This window comes from Notothenia rossii (genome assembly GCF_949606895.1).
Source record: "Notothenia rossii genome assembly, chromosome: 10".
Lineage (NCBI taxonomy): Eukaryota > Metazoa > Chordata > Actinopteri > Perciformes > Nototheniidae > Notothenia > Notothenia rossii.
In genome coordinates this window covers 38928784-38955175 of record NC_136908.1, presented here as the reverse complement: position 1 = coordinate 38955175, position 26392 = coordinate 38928784, and the positions used below count along the sequence as shown (strand labels likewise).

Sequence of the window (26392 nt, the reverse complement as noted above, 5' to 3'; positions counted from 1 at the left end):
CCCAACAACCTATTATTTACAAAAATACTGTGTGATTATAGTTTTCAAGGCTTAAAAACACATCAAAACATCTGTATAATGTTCTGCCAATGAATTCCCCTGCAGTTCTCAGTACTCTAGATGTAGCTCACATGCTTCCGTCCTGCAGCCTCTGTATTCCTACAGCAGAACAGCATCATGGAGCTGAGTGGCTGCTAGCTTGCATAACATTGACCTGTGTTATTCAAACCTGTTCCCCATTAATCTGTGCATATTTGTTTTAGTTTAACCAGGATGCGTTTCACGAGCTCCCACTGCTCCCTGAGTCAACATGGGTGATTGTTGAGGGGTTTAAACAACCCTCTAAGCAATTTTCTGTATGGGATGAATTCATCTAATGAATTGGTTTAAGTCAATTAGATCGAAGGCTGCAATTATATGTCTCTTATTATTTGGTGTGGCGTGGTAAGTGCACACCTTGTCAGCCCATGTCATTAAGCCCCCATCGTCGTGGGAGAAGCAACAAATAAATCAAACTTAAAGGCCCCTCTTCACCCCGCCTCAGGCTCCACAATGTTTATTATTGTGCGCTGTATGTGTGTGTGTGTGCGAGCGAGGAGCCGCTGTTATTGTGATTGATTGTAATATGTGGCGTGGAGGGTGAGGACCAGAGGATGATAGTGGTTAGCGGCAATATGTCTGCAGTCAGAGGCAGAGTGATGGTCATTAGCAGCCAATAACACACGAGCACATGAACAGGTTTGGGGAGTAACCGATTACATGTAACAAGATTACATAATCAGGATACAAAAAAAGGTAACTGTATTCGATTAAAATTACAGTAATAAAATCAGATTACTTAAAGAAATAGAGATTACTATCAGGATTAGTGTTACTATACATTATATTTAGGCTCCATTTATTATTATTCTTTTTTAATGCTTTTGATTAATGTATTAAGCTCAACCTGTTAACCTCTGAGCCCTTCTGTTTATTCTCCGGTGACGCGGGGGTGAGTAGCAGAGGTGGGGAGAGGCAGGCTGTTTCGGCGGCCTCTGCTTCTCTTTTTCTCCCTCCCCGAGGCGAGCGTGTGCTCCTGCTGTAAAAGGCAGGGACCTGGCTCGAAACACTCTGAACACTGTTGTTGTTGGCCAAACACATCAGCAATGACGCGGGGGTGAGCAGGAGAGCTGGGGAGAGGCGAGCTATGGCGTATAGGGTGTACACACGGAGCCGTTTGACCCCCCCAGAGCATTCCGTCCGCAGATCTACCCACCTTGGGAGCCGTTATCGTTTGAGGGCTCCGTTTCCGCGGTTCCGCGGGCCTCGTGTGAACGAACCGTCCATACGATAGAGATCTGTAGCGGATACAACCCGTTCCGTCTCCGTGTAAACGTGGACTGAAATACATATTTTTAAAAGTCAATCAAGGAGTAATCTTAATTTAAGGTGTTGGAAGAGTAGATTAAAAATACAATTTATTTTGAGGTTTTTCACAAGCCATGAAATGGGAAATAATCAGCTCTAACGAAGAGTGGATTCAAAGCAACAATAAACATGCTTGCCATGTTGTGTATTTGGTGGTATTTGGTTGTCAACCTATTTGTGTTTGTGAAATGTTGAAGTGATCCTACTGACTGTATCTTTATTTATTCTGTTTTTGTTTTGTCTTTGTCTGAGATGGGAATGTCATCTCCTATATGTTATTATTGTGTCCATGTTTGTGTCTTAAGCCTGTAGAAAAAAATAAATAAAAAATAAAGACATTATTTGGCGGTCCACTTGCAATGCCTCCGGCCCACTAATTTAGACTTCATAGACCACATACTGTAGAACACAAATGACTAATGAAAACTGCAGTGTAAGGCACTTTGTTTGAAATACATGTTGTTATAATTCATTCATTATTCACCGACAGACATCAGTTTATCAACATCAACAACTGCACCTCCTCCACTGCTCCTCTGTCCCAAGGCGTCCCCCAGGGTTCGGTGCTTGGCCCCCTCCTCTTCATCCTCTACATGCTCCCCCTTGGCAAAATAATTGGTCGCCACAACCTTCAATTTCACTGCTACGCCGATGACATCCAACTTTATATCTCAACAAAAACCATCACCCCCAAAACACACTCCACTCTCACCAACTGTCTCTCAAAAATAAAAGCATGGATGCAAACAAACTATCTCCAACTGAACAGTGCCAAATCAGACATCATCATCATCGGCCCCCCATCCCGTACCAAAGCCATCCAGAGTATCAACTTCACCATTGACAGCAACACTCTATCTACCCCCCTCATATCCGCAACCTCGGAGTCATCTTCGACAGTCAGCTCAAATTCAACCCCCACATAAATCACATCACCAGTACCGCCTTGTTCCACTTCAAAAACATTGCCCGTCTCCGCCCATCACTCTCCTCCTCTGCTTCTGAAACCCTGATTCATGCATTCATCACATCACGACTCGACTACTGCAATAGCATCCTCTACGGCAGGGGTGTCCACACTTTTCTGGCTGGTGAGCTACTTTTGAAATGAACAGCTCACCGAGGTCTACCAACCAAAAATAAAATCCCAAATTGCAAGGGTTGCTGAATAACACATTTTATTTATACATGGGATAACTACAATAGGGCTGCAGCAAACGACTATTCGGACTATTACTGTATGCCTAGCACAATTTCTCAAACGCTCTTATTTAGCCATCAACTTTTAGATTTAGCTTGAGGTTGTTTTAGGCATGTGGAAACTAACAATGAAGACAATATAGATGAATAATTGATTCAAAAATACATATATTATTAAATTAACATAACAAATTGTGAACAAAATTAACATTGCTTTTTATTTAAATTAAATAAATAATATTTCAAATCAAAAGAAACAACAATATTTTAACAAATATTATTACATAATCTGATGACAGAACTGTAAACAGAATAGCTGAAACTTTAACAAAATAAAGAGTAACTCTGTTACCTCTAATCATTAACCCATGTTTGTATAATTGAGCTAACTCCGTGTGTTACTGCTAGCATACATAACACCTGATGTGGAAAAGTTACTCGTGGATGGGGGGGCTACAGAGCTACTAGAAAGACAGTCGAACCCGGTGCATTCCTCCGTTTGGATGTGGTGCACTTTTGCTAAATGTTTAGACAAATTGTTACCGCCCTTACATGCTAAACACTCTTGGCAACGAGCATTGTCCACCTCAAGACGGGTAACATTTAACCACACCTTGTAGCGCTTGATCTCGTCTCGATTGGAAAGATCAAAAATAGTATAGTATTTGTTTTTGCTTTTATTTTCTCTTCACTATATCTGTAAAGCGTCTTTGAGCACCTGTAAAAGCGCTAACAAATTAAATCTATTACTATTGTTATTATTATTATTATTATTATAAACAGTATTTTATTTGATTTCACTGTACAATATTTATTTTACATTGTGTTCTTATCTATCTTATCATATGTATATAGACCCCTGCATTTACTTATAATACATAACAACACATGGTATTGGTCACTTAAAACATTCTCTGCATTATTTAGCTTATTATATTTCTTTATTTTCTGATATGTATATAGTTAACATCATATGCATTACTTACACATTGGTCTCGCAACATAATCTGCCCTATTTTATTCTACTCTTTCTTCTTTTACTATTTTTATTTTATTTTCAATGTTTTATTGTTTTATGTTTCATAAACGGTATATTATGTTGCATTGTTAGAGGAGCGTGGGACTTTAGATTGTCATTGTCATATCTTCTCTGTAGCTGCTGTCAATAATGACAATAAAGCCCTTACATTTAAAATATATCATTAAGCTCAAATGTTGGTTCCTGTTGTAAAAGACAGTTATTGGTATAATGTTACATACAGTAATGTCAACTGTGAGAATGAGCAGGGTCTAAACGGCATTTTATTCCTCCTAAACACAAGCTAAACCGGGACACTGTTAATCAGAATCACCTTCAGGGGTTCGGCCTGGCCAAATCCAGCCTCTAACCCCAATGCTCTTGGTGATTTGTTGTTAAAATTGTAGTCTCTCTACTCCTTGCTGTCTTTGTGATCTAACATTGATGCCAAAGCTCCAGTAGCGTCTCTGGTGTATACCAAGAGACTTTGAAGTAGAAGTTTGACAAAACGCCCCGAGGCAAATGTTTCTCAGGGCTGTAAGGAAGCAACTTCTCCCCGAGTTACACCAACATGAAGGGGGTAACATAGCGTTCACACTCTAAGGCAGGGGTGCCCACACTTTTTTGGCTGGTGAGCTACTTTTGAAATGACCAGCTCACCGAGGTCTACCAACCAAAAATAAAATCTGAAATTGCAAGGGTTGCTGAATAACACGTTTTATTTATACATGGGATAACTACAATAGGGCTGCAACAAACGACTACCGTAATTTTCGGACTATAAGGCGCACCTGAATATAAGCCGCAGCAGCTAAATTGAATGATTTGTACATATATAAGCCGCACTGGACTATAAGCTGCAGGTGTTTTAATGTTTAATTACCATATGTAAGGGTTCGTGCACAGAGGGGATTGTCGGGAAAGAGATGGCTGTTTGAGGAAGCTCCCATTTATTAACATTTCAACAAACAAGTTGCATATTTGCATAACGTATTCAAGTGTTACCATTTAGTGCAATAGTAGCTACAGAACATGTAATGTGCTGTGTAAACTGTACTGTATCACATAGCGTTTCAGACACACAAACTTTTCAACTTTCAAACTTAAACGGTGCGCTCCCAGCGCACGTACCGGCAGTGATCTACAGCAGCGGTTTTCAACCAGTGGTACGGGGACGAACTGTCTCGCTCTCGTAATGTCTGTCTGTCTTGCTCTCGTTCTGTCTCTCGTACCACTCTCGGTTCCACTTTTACTTTTGCGCGCTACCTGTCTCACTCTTTTCCGGCCTCCAGCTTTTCCTGCTGGAACCCGCCGCTTAAAGGTAGGGGTCCGCGGACCGGCCATAGAGCCCATAGAGTTAAAGGTGGTGGCCGTTAGCTGTACAAATCCATAGATTAGCCGCACCGTTATATAAGCCGCAGCATCAAAAAATGGGGAAAAAGGCGCGGCTTATAGTCCAAAAATTACGGTAATTTGATAATCGATTAATCAAACGATTAATCGACTATTCGGACTATTACTGTATGTCTTGCACAATTTCTCAAACGCTCTTATTTAGCCATCAACTTTTAGACTTAGCTTGAGGTTATTTTAGGCATGTGGAAACTAACATTGAAGACAATAAAGATGAATACTTGATTCAAAAATACATATATTATTCAATTAACTTAACAAATTGTGAACAAAATTAACATTGCTTTTTATTTAAATTAAATAAATAATGTTTTGCATCAAAAGAAACAACAATGTTTTAACAAGTCATATTAAATAATGTGATGACAGAATTGTAAACAGTATAGCTGAAACTTTAACAAAATAAATAACTCAGTTACCTCTAATCATTAACCCATGTTTGTATCATTGAGTTAACTCCGTGTGTTACTGCTAGCATACATAACACCTGACGTGGAGATGTTACTTGTGGACGGGGCTACAGAGCTACTAGAAAGACAGTCGAACCCGGTGCATTCCTCCATCTGGATGTGGTGCACTTTTGCTAAATGTTTAGACAAATTGCTCGTGTTACCGCCCTTACATGCTACACTCTTATTGCACTCTTGGGTAACGGGTAAGACGGGTAACATTTAACCACACCTTGGAGCGCTTCTCTCCGCTATCCCCGCCGTGTGTTGCTGCATGTAGCAGCCGCGTGTGTGTAAACTGCCCCGCCCCCTCGCACACAGACGGGGGAGAGAGATCTCGTCTGGATATTTCGTGTTTATCCTGTTATTAACTCCTGAATTAAGTGACAGGGAGGCCAAGGGAGGAGGGATCATGTTTATTTTAACAAAGCTGGATTTTTTTTTGTATTAATGACTCACGATCTACCAGCATTGCGGTCGACCGCGATCGACGTACTGGGCACCTCTGCTCTAAGGGCACTGGCAAAACTTTCTGGAGAAAAAAAAATCTGAAGCTTTTAAGACATCAAACTTTTTTCGTGTTTTCTTTCACAATTATTAAAGCAGCTGCCAATCAAAAATAAATTACATATATATAGACATTTATTTATTAGGATAAACTCCTTGATGGCATTTGACCCTTCTCAGGTACCACACTGTAAAACTCATTTTATTTAATTGAAATATCATTATAGGTATTTATTCCATCCAAATACAACTGTTTTTGACCTTTTTGGAAAGTTCAGCCTGACCTCTATCCCCTTTTTGGCCACATGTGTAATGCTGCGCCAGCTGCCAGTCATTGGGCATGCATTACGTATGGCCGTATCTCTGGAAACCATTGGTCAAATTGGATGATTGACACCTCTTTGTAACATTTAGAGCCAATATAATCGAGGGGCAGTTCATAAAATCCATCTAAACATTACCCATTGGTGAATGAGTAATGCCCAATACCGGAAGCTGTCATACACTCTAGTAGCAGCTAATATGGAATGATGGATTATCAATAATCATTTCAAAGTGACACAGACACATTGGATTAACCTTCAGCAGCGTTTTTATCGTTTTAATGCCATTGAACACAACTTTTGATCAGAAACAGCAAAAGGTAAGACAAATTGGCCGTGTTTGGTCCTTAAAGCTACGTGGTGTGATGTCTGGTTTTGCTTCCCATGTCGCGAGTTCTGATCGCTCAGTGATGATACTTATATGTCTGGAATCTCAGCTTGCTAATCGATATCTTGTAATAAGGGTATTTTACTGTGTGTTCTTTCCTAAGTGCGTAAGCATTTTTTCGCTAAGGGATAATTCAGAGCCTTTTTTATTACCCTTTTGTTTAGTTTAGCAAAAAATTGTCAATATTGTCTGAAAGCTGAGTTTCTTCCCGTTAAGTGAGTATGACACATTCATAGTTTCTTAAATGTTAAGAAGCCCTCAGACGCTGTTTTTGCAAGATGTTGCTTCATGTACCGGGGGCATGGGACTTAACTGGTTAATGCATAAATTGTTATAACAACACTCTCTCACTCCATAATCGTACAGGAGCTACGCTTGGTCCCGTGGCGTGCAGTTGTGACGCTCCTAGGCTCCTTCAGCTTCATAAAGGGACGCAAATAGCTTTCAACTGATTGCAATGTATGCAATCCCATCTGCGGCGGGATTTGACGCTCATGGAAGCACGGCATTCGTTTGTGTCGGCTGCCCTTAAAGGCAATGTGAGCGTCCATTCCCATTGGATAACGGAGAATTCTACACCCGGAAGTAAGTATTCCCCTTAATGTCGATAGATTTTACAGTGATATCTGCACTACTCATCGACTAAAAAACACCAGATTATCCTTGTTAATTACACAACATTCATTGGTTTAAATTGTGTGCAATGCTTTTGTATTTTTCCCCTTCGATTCGGAGAAACAAATATTTTTTCGGAGTAAAGGATGGCAGAAGACACTACACTACCCAGAATCCCCAGCTATCGTTTATGACTACACCATGTGCTCTGTTTGAAAAGCCCCGTGATTAGTTCTCAAGCTCTATGATTGGTTGACCTCCAACTGCATTCCATTCATTCCAATGGCTGGAATGTCACGTGATCTTCAAATTTCTCCCTGCAAAAAAACAAAACATGGCCGAACTTCTTTTTATTGTCGGTGGAAAATGCCTATTTTAAAGTTAGTTTGGCCATTAAAATGGGTTTTGATGTCATTTGATGCGAGAAATATGAGTTGTTATTTCAGATTATGTGTGCAGTGGATGTACATGATCTTTAGTTTGCCAGTTATTACGAAGATTACTTCAGGAAATTGTGTCCATACAAAGTTTTCATTGTTACCATGGTGGTTGCTATCGATATTATTTATGTTATTTTGTGTAACGGTTTAATGGTGTTATCTTTATTGCTACCCCCTTCCCAGTCAATGTATAGTGTTGGTCCACAGCGCAAACGTATTAGTTTAACAAAATCTGCATCTAAAATTGTGGCATAGATACGTTATTTTCCCCTGTGCAATTCCAGTCTCACATCTCACATCACATCGTCATTAACAAATACCGGAAACAGAACGAAAACATTTTTTTTAAATAATACTTTATTTCGAGTGTGCTTGCTTTTCTCTTTGAAAGTCATCACATAACGGCATTGTAATACACGGTTCGATTGCATTAAATATTACATATCTGCCGTAGTTCTCTATTTATAGAGCCCTGATGAGAAGACTTCGAGACAAACATGAGGAACTACCACCAACACTGAAAACGTGACGTGGATCATAAATATATCAGCAATTAGACAACATCTTACATTTATTTTCACACAATACGTCTCCTCGCAGTATCAACACTAATTCGGCTGACTTTTATATTTGATCCAATTGCTAGATAGGCTGTATTTACACCATAAAGGTGCACAGCTGATATAAAGGGACACCTGGTGGTTAAAGCATGTTATTGAATTTCATTATTTTTATTATTGGATATTAATAGGATTCCTATAAAGTATATTAATTACTCGTTATTCTCTACTAATAGTTAATTAACGACTGTATATAATGACTATTTTGCACATCCCTTTTTTTAAATTTCAAGATTTTCTAAGGTTTATTGACATATCATATACACAAACGGTGTAGTTATGCAATGAATGAAAAACTTGGGTCGCAGGTTCCTCAATAGTGCATTACAAGACATCTATCAATATTTGTGCATACCTCCAGCAAGGTTAACTATGTTGAAGCACTTATTTTAACTGATATTATACTTAAGCAATAGCTCACGACAGGCCGTGGTATATGCTCATTATATCACAGCTAATGGGCATGGTTCGGCCCGACGGAGCATGGCTTACGTGGTAACTTGTATAAGTTGAGGTTGTTCTAGGCTGTTGCTTGGTGTGGCGAGAATATTGCTCCACTTTCTCCGGTCCCCGAGATTGGGCTTCCAGTAGCTCTGGAGAGAGCTTTCGCACCTGTGGCCACTAACGGTCATAATTTCTCTGCTTTGTTTCAAGACCCGCATCAGAAAGCTTTTGAATGGTGGTACTTTTCCAGTTGGTCTACCTGCTCTTCACGTAGCTCTGCATGCCGTCGTTTAGGTGCTTTTTTTTTTTCTGGAGATAGGCACTGCTAAATCCACTCCTCCATAGTAAGACCCCCCCGGAGGTCAAAGTTAATCTTAAATGTTTCCATCTAATGCTTTGTAAGTTTGTTTCGAAACGGAAGAAATTTAAATATATTTATAAAACTGAGTCAAATCAAGCAATCTGATTGGTCGATAGTGTTTTTGCGGACCTCTTTGATTACAGATTTGAAAACATCGTTGCTTGCTTTAAAAGTAGCACAATTCATTCTGTCAAACCTTTGAAAGTGTCTAGTGAAGTATTATTTGAAATATTTGAAGGATTAAAGTAACGTGTTATGGCAGGAAAGTTCAATCTGGTATATTCATTTTAATGTCACCTTATATAGAATGTGTGTTAAACTTGTGATTTCTGCATTTAGTGACTTCTGCCTAGCAGATACCAAGAAGAGGCCCCAAGGGTTTCTCTGTTAATTATCAACAGTCCTTGCAATTAACAGGGGAATTCCCAGATACATTTTCAGATATAAGGCAGTTAAAGTCTTGTAGAATTAATGATTTATCTCCTACAGACCCCAAAAGAGGCCTTGAGACTTGGGTCACCCAGCAGTAAATGAGATAAAGGTCCTTTTGAGCTTATCAATAAAATGTATTCATTCCTAGTAAGCTGACTTTGGGGTGAAGGGAAGTTCAGGGAAGCCATTAAGCGATAAGAACAATTAACTTCTGTTAAAGATACATGATAGGATGTTTGTGTGTGTTGAAGATGTTTAGGGGGAATGAGTATGTGTCCTGTCAAAGAGTCCTCTGTCATGACTCCAAATCATTGATTGGGGGATCTGCCTAAGGGCAGAGGGACAGAAACACACACACACACACACACACACACACACACACACACACACACACACACACACACACACACACACACACACACACACACACACACACACACACACACACACACACACACACACACACACACACACACACACACACACACACACACACACTGTGAAGCAACAGATGGAATCAACAAACTGACTTACTACCTGGGATCCCGCCCAGAAGGGAAACCGACCAATGGAACACTGCCAACTCACTGTCGAGCTCGCTCAGAAGTGAACTCTGTGTATAAATGTTGTGATTATTTTGAAGATCAGCGCTCTTGTTTTTGACTGGCCGTTCCTGAGACGTGTCTCACACGGTGGTAGAACCTGAGCCCGGAGTACTCTGCTTGAGTGCTTCGTGATTAGGTGAAGTATTTGTATGTTTTTGCCATGAAAGCAGATTATTGTTTAACCCTTATCCTGGCTGCTTTGAATTGTTCCTTCTTTTGAGAACCCGCTCATATAGGAACGGCGCAGAGCAGAGATTCTGCCCCAACAAATGGTGTTTCCCCGACGTGATGACGTCATGACGTGGTGACGTCATGAGTAGGGTTTTTGAGAGGAAAATCAGCAGCCAGCGGACGAATGGTCCGGAGAAGAGGCCTAGAATAATCTCTGACAACTACAACGAGTATCCTACAATTGAAAGGTGAGCAGATGAGCCTGTTTCTATCGAAGGTCTGTAATTGGCAAAAACTAAATTTTAGAGTTGTCAGAGACATATTCCGGTGTCATAGTTGTTGCGGTGGAATATACAAATACATATTTTAGATAGGTAGGAAAGTTATATAACATAAAAGTGAATCAACGAGGTATGTCAGACGAAGGTGAAAGGCCCCGTACTTTTTTCAGAAAAGAGACGGCTGAAGACTCGTTGGGGGATGTTCAGTGCCTGTTTTCAGACGGCATCCGGAAAAAATCTGAATAACTATTCTTAGGTTCATAGGAATCGAAGTTGAGTTATAAGTAAATCCAAAGGAGAGTAACGCAACCTTAAAAAAGCTATTTTGAAGTGACCGGACCTCATTAATCCTTTGTTCTGTGGGGGTTGAATCTATAAAGCCAAACGTCACGATAAAGAGTTCTGTAAGCCTGGGTTACGACTCCATGTCAGCATCACATCATTGAAAGACGGTGTTGAAGCGCGCTGAGAGGCTCGCTAAACTTGTTGGAATAAACATCGGACAATAAAAGCTGAACAGACAGTAAGGGGAACTTTTTCTGTGAATATTTACTGGTAACAAAGACAGCAAGTCAGATGAATAGATACAAAGTCATAATGAAGGGAGAATTTGAACGAGAGGAGCGTGAGTTAAGAGCTTACGAGAACAGTGGGTTCAAGCAGAAAATTGAATAAAAGGATAGCAGAAGTGTTAATTGTTGAAGGAAGCCCCCCTTCTCCTAAAAAGGCTGAGAGCTGCAGCGGGGGAGAGAGGGGGGGGTCAGTATTTGTCTGTGAGACACCCCCCCCCCCCCCTTTTCCTCTCGAGAGCAGCAGCAGCAGCCCGGAGTGTGTCTGCTTGCTTTTTTCTCTAATGCCTGAAGTTGGAGTGAAATACGTAGAAAATTAACAGATCAAGGTGTGATTTGAAGTGGTAGATATATTGAAATAAATAAGAAACAATGATTTGCTGCTATTTAAACATAGTCTTTGAGAACTGATTGATACCGTTGCATTGCGTTGTGAATTTCACGGTACTTGTCATTAACTAAGGATTGTACTTGATTATACTTCAAGGAAAAATTATATTACATACAGTAACCTTAGGGGAAAGTAAAAAGAGATTTACTGAGTATATGAAGTACATTAAGGGTAAGGTTTTATTCAAATTAAATATGATAGGTGGATTTTTCCATCTAGAATACGACATGGAAAGAGGAGAATTTGTTAGACATGAAATAACGAACTCACTGGAAGAAATATATATTGTAATGTTATTTAGGGGTTGTTTTTATCATATACAGTTACTCTCAGTTGATGGTTGTTTAAAGTAGATAGGAAACTGAAAACGTAAACGATTCACCACAATGGTGTTTTTAAGTTTATGAAGAAGGAGTAGAAAGTAAAAAGAAGGTTTTTGTAAGTTTGTCAGAGGGAATCTGTTCATGTTTAAATATGACATAGGTGCTGCACGAGGCTAAAAGCCATCTCACACAGTTGGAGAACAAAAGAGGTTTTGATGAGAGAAGCTTGGGCCGGCAGCTGCAGGGCGCAGAGAGGAAGAGAGAGAGAAAAGTAAATGGTTTGAAAAGTATAGAGAGGGTAAATGTTATATAAAGTTAACTAATATTCTGGAAAATGTCATACAGTTTTGTGAGTAACATAAAATAAGAATATATTTACTAGATGTAAGAACAACAGGCTTATCTAGATTAACAGAACATTGCTATTAACCAGTTTCAGCTGCAACTATCCTGTCTTTGTTCTAAAGAGAACATACGTTGCATTTATAATTAATATTAAGAAAGTTCACAATTGATACCATTAAAGACCGTTTGGGATTAATAGGACGAGTTTGTCATAAACATTTGTGCTTAGATGGAATAAAAGTGTTGAGATGTTCTCAAAAATGGGAGTTTTCACAATGCTTTTTAGTTTTTATTGAAACAATTAAGTAATAAGGACAGAAAAATGTTCCGTGATGATTTATTTAGGTTTCAGCTTTAGTAATAATGAAGAATACATTTTGTAATAATTCCTTTAAGTGTTCCAAAAATATATTCATTAACTGTAGTCAGATTACTTGTTTTAAATATATAGCGCTGAATACAGTTAGTTTTATATTCTGTTACAAATCTAACCATGCTTGTAGCACACAACTTAGATAAACAATTTGAAAAATAATAGAATAAGCAAGTAGATAAAAGATGAATCTATAGTGGTTAAGAAAGGTGTCTTTGTTTTGCCTATTAACTGAGAACTGAAGTAATGAAGAATAGGAAGACTGTTACCATTAATGGGTTTAACATTCACATGTTTCAGCATTTCTGACCATATAGACCAGGGATGGCAAACATACGGCCCGCGGGCCGGATCCGGCCCGGGAAGCATTTCAGCTTGGCCCACGGAGCTGAAGGACTTTGCTAAGTAGGCTGTGAGGAGGGAAAAAAAACTGCTATTTTGAATCCTTCCACTAGTGGGCGCACTACCGCACCGGTACCAGTGAGAGCGCAGCCAGACTGTAAAACAAGTGATGAGTAAGAGTAGTGATTGCAGTCAATAACCTCTGACACCCTCATCCCCAAATGTCTCTGTCAAAAAAGAGAAAAGTGGACACGGAGTGCCGAGTTTTCCAAGAAAAATGGACTGCATCCTATTTTTTTACAGAGGTAAATGGAAAACCTGTATGCTTGGTGTGTTCGCAGCAAGTTGCTGTGCTCAAAGAATATAATATTCACCGCCATTATGAGACTCACCATGGAGAGAAATATGACTGCTTGCAAGGACAATGGAGAAAAGAAAAGATAAATGGCCTGCTATCAGGTCTAAAGAAACAACAGGCCATTTTTACCCGGAGCCGAGATATAAGTGACGCAGCAGTGAAAGCCAGCTATCTCATCGCTAACGAAATAGCATCAGCCTCAAAGCCATACTCTGAGGGTGAGTTTGTGAAAACATGCATGCTGAAGGCTGCAGAAATTGTGTGCCCTGAGAAGCGACAAGCTTTTGCCAACATTAGTCTAACGAGGAATACAGTGAAGGATAGGATTGCCGATCTTTCAGCAGATTTGGATAGCCAGAAAAAAGGAAAAGTCAAGTCATTCGTAGCATTTTCAGTTGCAATCGATGAGAGCACTGACATTACAGATGTTGCTCAACTGGCCATATTAATTTGTGGTGTTGATGAGACTTTGACGGTCACCGAAGAGTTCCTTGAGTTGGTTCCTATGACAGACACCACTAAAGCGGATGACATTTTTAGCGCTCTCGTTGAAGCACTGGACAGGGTTGGAGTGGACTGGACCCGTGCTGTCAGTCTGGCTACAGACGGCACGCCATCAATGATTGGGAAAAAAGCAGGTGTTGCAACGAAATTCAGGGAGAAAGTACAAGCAGCAGATGGAGGAGATCGTTTTTGGACATTCCACTGTATTTTGCTCCAGGAGGCATTGTGTTGCAAGTCGTTAAAAATGGATCACGTCATGAAAGTGGTTCTTCAAACGGTTAATTTCATCCGAGACAGAGGGCTGAATCACCGTCAGTTCGACAGCCTCCTCAGTGATAAAGACATCACCTGTAGCCTACCATATCACACTGGTGGTTGAGCCGAGGTGCCGTGCTGAAGCGTTTTTCTGATCTACGCAAGGAAATTGGACAGTTCATGGAGAAAAAGGGTAAGCCAGTGCATGAATTAAAAAAAAAAAGAATGGCTGCAGGACCTTGCATTTATGGTGGATATTTCAGAGCACTTGAATAATCTGAACATAACGATGCAAGGTCGCGAAAAAGTTGTCACAGAATATTATGACAGCATACGCGCATTTAAGTTGAAGCTGGCTTTGTGGGAGACAGCTGTCAAGTGGTGACTCTGCTCATTTCCCTCATCTAAGAAATGTGCATATGACCGGAGTTACTGCTGACATGAGACGGTACAAAGACAAAATTACGGAATTGCTGCGGGAGTTTGAGCGGCGGTTTCAGGTCTTTGGTGAGCTTGAGACAGAGTTTGCAGTTTTTCACTCGCCATTTGCAGTTAAGGCTGCGGATCTGCCCGTCGACATACAACTTGAGATAATCGACTTACAATGTGATCAGGATTCAAAGGACAAATTTGCCTCGTCGGACTTGGGCACATTTTATCGGTATCTTTTGCCAGGATACCCCAAATGGACAGCCCTGGCAGCAACGGTTTTGAGCATGTTTGGGAACACCTACCTTTGTGAACAGGTTTTCTCTGTAATGAACATTACTAAAAAAAAGCTGCGCTCAAGACTCACACACAAGTGCCTGAATGAAATAATTAAATTGGCTGCTAGTCAGGATTTTAAGCCTGATATTGATGCCCTTGTGAGGACTAAAAGATGTCAAGTTTCATGAGCAAATTAATCAGTTCTGTGACCTCAGTTCTGTGAAAATAAGAACCTACTGAAATATTTGAAAATGTTATATTATTCTGTCACTGAAAATTGTGTATTATAATGTCAATCAGCGGCTTCAATAGGCAAAAAATATTTTGATTTGATGTGACACTGTGGCTGCACTGCCAATATAAAAATTCTATATTTTCAAGGTAAGGGAGGTAACTCAAACTCCTCACTTAATAGCTCCCACGTTTTTATTTGCATTTTGTGGTGAGTCAGTTCAGGTGGAAACTGTGATCTTTGTAAAGAACATGTGTGTAGCACTTGAAATTGCACTTGTTTGTCTTAATACAGTACATTTCAGTTTATTCATAACGTTTTGCGTCTCATTACATGTGGACATTTTCCGAATGTACTTGTAGCTACTTATTTGCACTTAAACAGAAATATTGTCGTTCTGTAGGGCCTGTGGGTTATTATGCTATGATGTTACTGGTCCGGCCCACTTTAGATCAAAGTGGGCAGTATGTGGCCCCTTAACTGAAATGAGTTTGCCACCCCTGATATAGACACTCAGCTGTTTTATCTTGTCACCCGCTCGGGGAGAGATTTACATTGAGACTTTCTCAGTAGCTGATTTGCTGTGATTACAGCAGCATTGGATAGTTGTGCGCCACCTTTGGGTTCTACTCTGAATCAGTGTTTTGGTGAAAAGTTGCTCATTACAGAAACAGAAGAACTGTGCAAAGAACGCATCTCTGAGGACGTATTGACAGTTTGCTTGTGCCTCGTTGTCAAGGCAACAGTGGTGTGAAGAGGTACTGCAGTTTTTGGGGATTCCTACTGTACAGAGGACAACGTGTGTCTGCTGATTGTATCACATTGATCCAGAGGTTCCTTCCCCCTCAGGACATCCCAAGGCCAGAGAGAGTTTCCTTGGAGACCACTGACCAGGGCCGGTTCTAGCTTTTTGGGGGCCCTGCCATGGACTACAGCTGAAGAGGACAATGAATCATTGACTGTTCTCAATATGACACGATCTTGAGACAGGCTGGTCTCAGTCTGTTCAGACTCTGAAGAAATCATGCAATGATTTTAAAGCATTACTGTGCAAGAGTTTACCAGAAGGTGGTGTAGAACGATATGCTTAGTGTTTAGGAGGGGAGGCTGATTGTTTAATGATGGTCTGGAATACTGAAAAGATTAAAGTTTAATATCCTTGTTTGGCAAACAAGACATCTGATTATTATGTCACACATGATAATCTTGACATAGTGACTAGCTATGGGTAAATGTGTGGACGTTATACCATTATTATCATGAACTAAAAATAAATAGGGAAATAGTATCTGGTTAAAGATGAATGGATTTCATATCCTAGAGAGGATTAGTTATATTGTGAATACTTCACAAGGTATTTACTCATGTATTTTGAAGAACACATAACGAAAACACAAGTCCAGTTTTGTTTTGTTTCTAGATTAAATTGTCCATTAAAAAACTGTTCAGTTTAGGTCTAGCTTTAGACTTTGATAGTAAAAGAGTATTTAGGCTTATTTTTGTACATCTGACCTTTTTTAAATATGTTGGCTATTCACTAGATAGAGAGATGGCATTACTCTCCATTTGTTAAGAACATTTCTGAAGATTAAATATTTGTTTCATTTCTAATATTCCTATTTAAGACGTAATTTTAGAGTAACAAGGCTGATGCTGAAATTGAAAAATGTGTTAGTGGTTTGCATGATGTAAACAAAAAAAAGGTTTTGTTTGTTCAACCTCCAGTTAGATCTGAAACAGTAATAATGATTGATTTGGCCAAAGCTTAGTTTAACATCCTGATGTAACATTATGAGGTATGTTCACTTCTAAGGGTAAACAAATTGATCAAATTGATTATTATTATGATTGATTAATTTGGAATATTAATTCAAAAGGCTGTTTTCTGCAGGTTCACTTAAGAATGCCTTGCATGAACATTTGTCAGGTATTGTGTTTCCTAGGGGCGGTATATTAATAAAGTCTATTGATAATTTGTTTGTTAAACATCTGAAGAAAATGGTGCTGCGAACACGAGAAAAACTTTGTTGCATTGGTTGACATCAACACAATGATGCCAGTAGTACAACTCCAGCTAGTAGAATATTAAAGTCTCTGCAGAGCACGACATGGCCAAAAAGACTGAGACCAAATGACCTTTGACCCTGACTGACAGTGTGAGTGTGAATGAATGCCGGCATGTGATCATTGTAACTGCATGATCCTAAAACAATAACTAACCGAGCATGTTTTTAGACTAACACATTATTCTGGAGCTCCAAGGGAAACGAGAGGTTTCCTAAAAAATGTTGACATGTTTCTAATATTGATTGAGTTATAACAGGTAACACAGATGCAGAATCAGTGACCAAGGGGCTACTGAGAGAGGTAATTCCAGAATGAAAAGGTGAACTGTGATAATGAAAGCAATTTTGTAATATTTCAACAGGTATTAAAGTAACTGAGGTTTGAAATGTAGAAAGAACATATTGCAGCTAAGTTAAAACATAGTAATGTATTAAGATAGAATTTAATTTGGACAACATCTTGTAAATAGCCTGGTAAAGAAGTAAAAGCCATAGACTGTTTAGATCATTATGGGGATGTACATTTAATTTAAATTCATAATAGAAAGACATTTGATGACAGTATGTTGGATTTCTGTATTCATTTTTTGATAATATCTAAGCACTGACAGGTAGAAGCAGTCTCACCAGGAAATTATTCACTTTGTCAGTATCATGAAATTAGTTGTTTTTTAATCCATAACATTAGTGTGTTCCATTACCAGAAACATTAGCAGTTCATATTATATTTAGATTTTAAATAGGATCTCAAGGATTTCATTTAAAAATAACACAGATGCTTGTCAGACATTCAGAGCTATTGAAATGTGTTATTTAGTTCACCTGAAGATGTTAGGGTTTATTTTGTTGACACAGGCCAAGTATTAACATTCTGAAGCTGCACTGGCAGATAGGAGGTCTGCAACTAATTTAGAAAACCTGTTCACAGACAGCTGTTGTTTTAAGACACCCCACCAACAGGCTCCAAGCAGCCTACCAGTGGTGGGTCAAACACCTGAGGGCCCAGAAGCTCTGAGCGTAGACTTGAGGGGTGGGTATCAGATTTCTCCACACAGGTTCCTGACGCCAAAAGGGGGACCCGAGGAGCAGGAGGCCGACACAGCGGAGTTCGTCTGGCTGAAGGTCATCAGGTCTAGGTGGCTCAACCCCAGGTTCTCCAGCCTCTATAGAGTGACCCAGAGGACGTCTCATGCCGTCCGCCGAGGAGCAAAGGGGGACATCTGGTACTACTGGAGCCAGTGTGCTGCAAGGAAATCACCCGCTAGGATCTTGGAGGACATCAGGACGGACCTGGCTATCATCAACGAGGACATCCCTACAGCAGACGACTCAGAAGCTGTCATCAGCGGACTGGAGGAGAAGGACCTTGCGGACATCCCTACAGCAGACGACTCGGAAGCTGGCGTCAGCAGGCTGGAGGACTTCTCGAGGCAGCAGAGGAGTCTACTTCTCTCTGATCAGATTAATCAGTTCCACCTTTGAAGGAAAGGCCGCATCTCCCCCTCCCTATCAGCTGCCCTTGTTGGCGTTTTCCGCTGAGGGGGGGGGGGGGGCCTGAGGATTCAACAACACGCAAGGATGCTGCTTTCTGGCACTCAGGTTCTCACTCTAATAGTTCCTTCACTGACATTGAAAGTTGTGTTCTGTTCCAAAAGGTTTAAGGTTGGGGGACAGACACAATAGCAAAGAATGACAGTAGGTGTGTTTCAAATGTCTTATGTGAGTTGGTCTCGTGGGGCGAGACCAAAAGGGGGAATTGAAGTATTATTTGAATTATTTGAAGGATTAACGTAACGTGTTATGGCAGGAAAGTTCAATCTGGTATATTCATTTTAATGTCACCTTATATAGAATGTGTGTTAAACTTGTGATTTCTGCATTGAGTGACTTCTGCCTAGCAGATACCAAGAAGAGGCCCCTAGGGTCTCTCTGTTAATTATCAATAGTCCTTGCAATTAACAGGGGAATTCCCAGATACATTTTCAGATATAAGGCAGTTAAAGTCTTGTAGAATTAATGATTTATCTCCTACAGACCCCAAAAGAGGCCTTGAGACTTGGGTCACCCAGCAGTAAATGAGATAAAGGTCCTTTTGAGCTTATCAATAAAACGTATTCATTCCTAGTAAGCTGACTTTGGGGTGAAGGGAAGTTCAGGGAAGCCATTAAGCGGTAAGAACAATTAACTTCTGTTAAAGATACATGATAGGATGTTTGTGTGTGTTGAAGATGTTTAGGGGGAATGAGTATGTGTCCTGTCAAAGAGTCCTCTGTCATGACTCCAAATCATTGATTGGGGGATCTGCCTGAGGGCAGAGGGACAGAAACACACACACACACACACACATACACTGTGAAGCAACAGATGGAATCAACAAACTGACTTTTACCTGGGATCCCGCCCAGAAGGGAAACCGACCAATGGAACACTGCTAACTCACTGTCGAGCTCGCTCAGAAGTGAACTCTGTGTATAAATGTCGTGATCATTTTGAAGATCGGCGCTCTTGTTTTTGACTGGCCGTTCCTGAGACGTGTCTCACACGGTGGTAGAACCTGAGCCCGGAGTACTCTGCAGAGTGCTTCGTGATTAGGTGAAGTATTTGTATGTTTGTGCCATGAAAGCAGATTATTGTTTAACCCTTATCCTGGCTGCTTTGAATTTTTCCTTCTTTTGAGAACCCGCTCATATACAGTAAGAACGGCGCGGAGCAGAGATTCAGCCCCAACACTAGATATCCCTGCCCTAATGCCAAAGGAACTGCACACTGAATATGTTTTGCCCTTTGATATCTACGTCTGGACCGCTGCGTAAAAAGGAGGCTTTCTGCCCCGTTACTTCTCCGCTGCTTTCTTGTTCCAGGCAGGCAGTTTGCTTTTCAACCCAACGGTATTCTGTTTTTCTCAGACGCGGAGGGATACTGACTTGTTGTGAAAAGTAACTTACAATTCTACCCGTGGTATACGCTCAGTATATCACGGCTAAGAACCAATCAGATTGCTTGATTTGACTTGTCCGTTTTATAAATATGTATTATACTCTTATAAGATGTATGTAGAAATGTCATCTCCGGCCTTGTCAGGTATTGAACAATCAATAAATAAAGAACACAGAATTATTAAATATAAAACACAGAATTTGTGTGATTATACTAAATTATTTACAAATAAACACCACTGCATATTTACAACTGTTACACATGCTGATGTAACGCAAATGTTTCCAACTTGGGATGATTAATAAAGTATATCTTATCTAATGATGGTCGATGGCTACTGCCATATTTGCAAAATGTGCCTCTGAACCTTGACAAGTGCATGTTTCAGGCTTATCAATTAACAACAGGAGGGGTCACAGACATAAGACCAGCTGTTAAATAAAGCTCTTCTGACCTTAGCTGGCATGTGGGTATATATATATTAATGCTGCCCATTATGGGCACAAGCAGTTTTTACCCATTTATTAATTATATGTTTTAAATTGGAGTGTTTCCTATCCCCTAAACCTCCAGGGATGTACACAGTTTAATACTGGCAACTTCTTATTATGGGAAATACGAAAACGTCTTTTAAAACTACAACTTCCAGTAGAGACGTGCCATAGATAGAGAACATGTTGCGAAACAGAATAGCCAGCATGTTAAAGTAACGCGTTATAGCAGAAAGTTTAATACGGCGTATTTCTGGGATATTCATTTAATGTCACCTGATATTCCATAAGATGTGTGTTACTGAATTGGGTCACACAGTTAGAGAGACAATGTTCGTTCTGAATTATCAATAGATGTATTCATTTTAAGTGAGCTAACTTCGAGGTTGGAGGAAGTTCAGAGAAGGCCTTAGGGTATAAGAACAGTTAACCTTTGTTAGTTGACTAATCCTAAAGATGTCATGAGACGAGGACGTTTAAACATATACGAGTATAGCTTTCGGAAAGATAAACATGTGACATTTGTGTGGTAGGCTGCATAGGGAAAATGTGTGTGTGTTCATTGCAGTGGCTATATGCTCTTTGATTACTGCTCAACTATACCTGTCTTTATGTTTTATTGATTCGTCTCTGTTTTATTCTTTCATGTTGTGCGTGCTAAATTGCCACAACATTTTGGAGTAGTTGGCTTAAACATATAGTGTGTGCTTAATTACTCTGTATGAAGTAGGAGCAGTTTGCATGGCAGGAGACTAGAGATGTAGGAGATGAGACATCCTTATTTGGACACAGCATGTCAAGCATCTGGAAGGCTACATGTCTAAGATGTGTGTGCGTTAAATATGTTTAAGGGGAATGTGTGTGCGTTCTGTCAAAGAGTCCTATGTATGTAAAATTCTACTACTCCAAAGCATTGCTGTAGGACTGCTTGTGAGCAGAGGTAATGTTTTCCTCGTTACTATTGATTGTTGTACAATGAAATAATCATTGATCAACTATACCTGTTATGTGCAACGATATAGTGAAACATCCCTATAAGGACACAGTGTGTGTGTGTGTGATCCCAGCGATACATTGGTCATCTGTCAACATCTCCTTGTAAGGAGATGGGGCGAAACAGACGGAATCAACGACTGCTGACTCATTGCCTAGGGCCCCGCCCAGGAGTGAAGCAACCAATTAGAAATATGAAGGGAGTTTGCAACCGACACAACTCCTCCCCCAAAAACTGTATGTAAGCTGTCCAATAATCATGCTCGGCGCTCTTCTGACTGACCATCCCGATACGTATGTCCAACCCAGTCTCATGGCATTTCGTGTTCACCAACACGATTTTTAATCTATTGATTCGTGCTCATCAACACGATTTTCCCCTTTTTTTCGTGTTGCACAGCACGATTTTAAAAGCAATGTATTTCTACTGGTAATGTGTTTCGTGCCTGCAGCACGTCTTTTTCTCCGGTCGGGTCGTGGAAGACCGGAAGCTGTGTGGTTCATAAAAACATGTTCTTACTCAATATCAAGCCACAATTATTGCTTTTATTTTAAATCGTATAATTTCGGACTTTTGTTTCCGTCTGTGAGGGAAATAAAAGGGGCTCAGAGCCTCAGAACACTGAAATCTGTATTTTTAAAATCTTTTTTTCCTTCTAATTTGTTATTCTTTTCAAAATAACACACTGTTATTTACTCACCAATAACACACAATTATCCTTGCTTTTATTTATTGGTTTGATTCCATAATCTCGGGCTTTGTTGGCGTCCTTCAGGAACTCAATTTCAAAATAAAAATAACCGGAAACAGACGTAGGCATTTCGAGCGCTTACCCAAGATCCTCAGCTATGGTTTAAGCTCGCTGATTGGATGTTTTAGCCGCAATGCATGCTGGGATTTTGTGTTTATATAATATGAAATCCGGAAAATATTTTAAAAGAATAAAATAGTACTTAATTCCGAGTGTTCTTGCTTTTCTCTTTGAAAGTCATCACATAACGGCATTGTAATACACGGTCCGGCTGCATTACATATTACAGATCTGCCGTAGTTCTTTATTTATAGAGCCCTGATGAGAAGACCTTTGGAAAAACTGGAAGAAATGCCACCGAAACTGAATACTTAACGTAGATCATAAATATATCAACAATTAAACAACATCTTCAATTTCTCTTCACACAATACGTCTCCTTGCAGTATCAACCTTAATTCGGCTGACTTTTATATTTGATCTAATTCGCAGATAGGTTATATTTATACCATAACGGTGCACAGCTGATATAAAAGGACTTTGATTTTCTTTGAAGATAAGAATGTAAATACTGAGTCTGAAATAGTATAGCAATATGCTATAAAATTATGTGAAAACATGAATAAAACTACACATCTTCAGATGTTGTACATACATAAGTGTCCTACACTAATAATAAAAAGTTATTATGGCTGTGTGCACCTTGTGTGCACCGCCTTGTGGTTAAAGCACGTTATTGAATTATTGTTTTTATGTGTTATATTTGATTAAAAAAATATTAAGAGTACATACTTTCATAGGGGGAAAGTAGAAGGTCTGTGATAGAAATATAGAATATAAAAAATCAAGAAGATACTGTAAGTGATCTCTACAATAAAACAGTTTAGTGCCAGATGTACAAAGATATTAATAGGAGGATGTGCAAAACAGAAAAACGAATTAACCTTTATTTAAACATTAAATAATACTTTAGATTAAGGTCCTCTTTTAAATAAGAAAAAAACTTTGGGGGTATCTACAGATAAATATTAAGCCTGACAAAGTACTTAACGTCTAATATATTGCTTTCCTGCAATGTTAACTATGTTGAAGCACTTATTTTAACTGATATTATACATATGAATTATACTCTTATGTATGTAGATAGTATAAGAAATGTGCAGAATATGACAGTTTAATGGTGGAGGTACAGACCCATGTTGATAGATGTCTTGTAATGTGCTGTTGAGGAACCTGTGACCCAAGATTTTCATTCATTGCATACACCGTAGTTTTGTATATGATATGTCAATAACCTTTGAAAATCTTGAAATCTTGAAAGGGATGTGCAAAATAGCCATTATACAGTCTTTAATTAACTATTAGTAGAGAATAACGAGTAATGAATATACTTTATTACTCGTTTCCATTCATGTCAATTGCAGATAAATGTTTAGTCTTCTCAAGCACCAACTATCAAATATCTCTCCTGATTGTTGGCACTTGGCAATCAGGTTAACCTCTGAATTGTGGAGTAGAATTACAAAGTAACAATGAGCTGTCATGTGGGTATATATTAATGCTACGCATTATGGACACAAGCGATTTTCACCCATTTATTAATTATATGTTTTACATTTGATAACACCAATGTGTTTAATACTGGCAACTTCTAATTGTGGGAAAAACGAAAACGTTCAGTAGAGACGTCCCATGGAACATTTTGCGAAACACAATAGCCAGCATGTGTAGTTCTGGGGGGGGGCGTTCGATTCCAGTTTTGGATAGTCTGGCGTGGTTTTGTTCCATTTCAAACAGCTGTTTGACGCTCGGCGTAACCTTGGCGCACTGCCACTCCAACATCCAATCCCAGCGCTTGAAGATTAATCACGGGGACTGTAGTCCTAAACGATAGCTGGGGATTATGGGTAGTGTAGTGTCTTCGGCCATCCTAAACTCCTAGAGGCCTACGTCTGTTTCCGGTTATTTTTATTTTGAAATTCAGTTCCTGACGGACACCAAAAAAGCCAGAGATTATGGAATCAAACCAATAAATAAAAGCAAGGATAATTGTGTGTTATTGGTGAGTAAATAACATTGTGTTATTTTGAAAAGAATAACAAATTAGAAGGAAAAAAAGATTTAAAAATACAGATTTCAGTATTCTGAGGCTCTGAGCCCCATTTATTTTCCTCACAGACGGCAACAAAAGTCCGAAATTATACGATTTAAAATAAAAGCAATAATTGTGGCTTGATATTGATTAAGAACATGTTTTTATGAACCACACAGCTTCCGGTCTTCCAATGACCCGACCGGAGAAAAAGACGTGCTGCAGGCACGAAACACATTACCAGTAGAAATACATTGCTTTTAAAATCGTGCTGTGCAACACGAAAAAAAGGAGAAAATCGTGTTGGTGAACACGAATCAATAGATAAAAAATCGTGTTGGTGAACACGAAATGCCATGAGACTGGGTTGGTATATCGCACGGTAGTAGAATTGAGCCCAGAATACTCTGTATTTTGTATTGTTGCTTTTACCGTTAAAACAGATTATTGTCTTATCCTTTATCCTGGTGCTTCGAATTCCTTCTTTTATAATTTAACCAATTCATCAAGGGACGCGCGGAGCAGAGGTGGGCTTCAGACCACCGTCCTCAGCGCTCAGGCAATGTGTAGTTCTGGGGACGGGGTGGGGGACAGGGTGGACCCGTTCAAATCCAGTTTTGGACAGTCTGCCGTGGTTCCATCCCAAGTGCTGTTCGTCGCTCGGGGTAACCCTCGGAGCACACTCTCCAATCACAGAGCTTGAGGACTATCACAGGGTTTGTCAAGCGAAGCGGAGAGAATACTTACTTCCGAGTGTAATATTCTCTAAAGCAAATGAGCTGCTCCGACCCTCGGTCCTGACGGACTCCAACTTGTGTTTATTAATCAAACAAATAAATAAACACAAGGATAATTAAAGCTGCAAGCAGCGTTGAGCGGGTCTTCGACGATGTTGTCTGCACGTCGACGTGTGTGTCTAGGTGTCTCGATGACTCGGCCGTTGGCAAACGTGGGAAGTTTCAGTTCGATCGGACAATGTCTTTGAGTTACAGCAGTAACATAAACATTGTGTTTGATGGCGAGTGATCTGTCGCCATGGCAATGGCATTTGATGACACCCCATAATACGCGTAGATGCGTTGGAGGCTGCATCGTTATCAAACCTGTGAAGTTTTGTGCCGTTTGGAGCAATAACTGGAGTTATGAGAAAACCGTGTTTCATGGCGACCATTTCGTTACCATGGCAACGGCATTTGATGACACCCCATGATATACTTAGATGTGTTGAGGGCTGCATCATTATCAAACCTGTGATAAATCGCGTTTTTCATCCATTGTACATCCACTGCACACATAATCTGGAATAACAACTCATATTTCTCGCATAAAATGACATCAAAATGCATTTTAATGGCCAAACTAACTTTAAAATAGGCATTTTCCACCGACAATAAAACGAAATTCGGCCATGTTTTTTTTTTTTGCAGGGAGAAATTTGAAGATCACGTGACATTCCAGCCACTGGAATGAATGGAATGCAGTTGGAGGTCAACCAATCACAGAGCTTGAGAACTAATCATGGGGCTTGTCAAACAGAGCACATGGTGTAGTCCTAAACGATAGCTGGGGATTCTGGGTAGTGTAGTGTCTTCTGCCATCCTTTACTCCGAAAAAATATGTTTCTTCGAATCGAAGGGGAAAAATACCTTATATATAACCTTATAATTATGAGCCTGCTAGGCGTCCAAGAGACCAGGAGCAGCCAAGGATTAGAAGAAATAACGGCCATCGGAGAGAAATTGAGCTGTGGTGTGAGGAGAACCAGTGGAGAACTGGGCAGCTATCTTGGTGAGTGATCGGCGTTAGCTACAGAATGTTAGCTAACGTCACATCACAACATTGTAAAGTTAGATATCATATGTGACCTGCTCTATCCAAATCAGTCACATTGACCCGAAGACACATTTTGAGTTAGATACACTGTTGGAAAGAGGAGATTCCTAGCTTTCAAATGATATCAGGATTGTTTTTGTACTCCAAATATTAA

The 26392-nt window shown here is 39.8% G+C and overlaps 2 long non-coding RNA genes across 2 annotated transcripts in view; one reads left to right on the top strand and one right to left on the bottom strand.

The window, feature by feature from the left end:
* The window catches only part of LOC307021477, a 654272-nt gene that overhangs the window by 197908 nt on the left and 429972 nt on the right, over positions 1-26392 (top strand). The gene's annotated exons all lie outside the window — the stretch shown is intronic.
* Positions 1-26392, bottom strand: part of LOC307021478 — a 421766-nt gene that overhangs the window by 113434 nt on the left and 281940 nt on the right. The window lies entirely within an intron of this gene.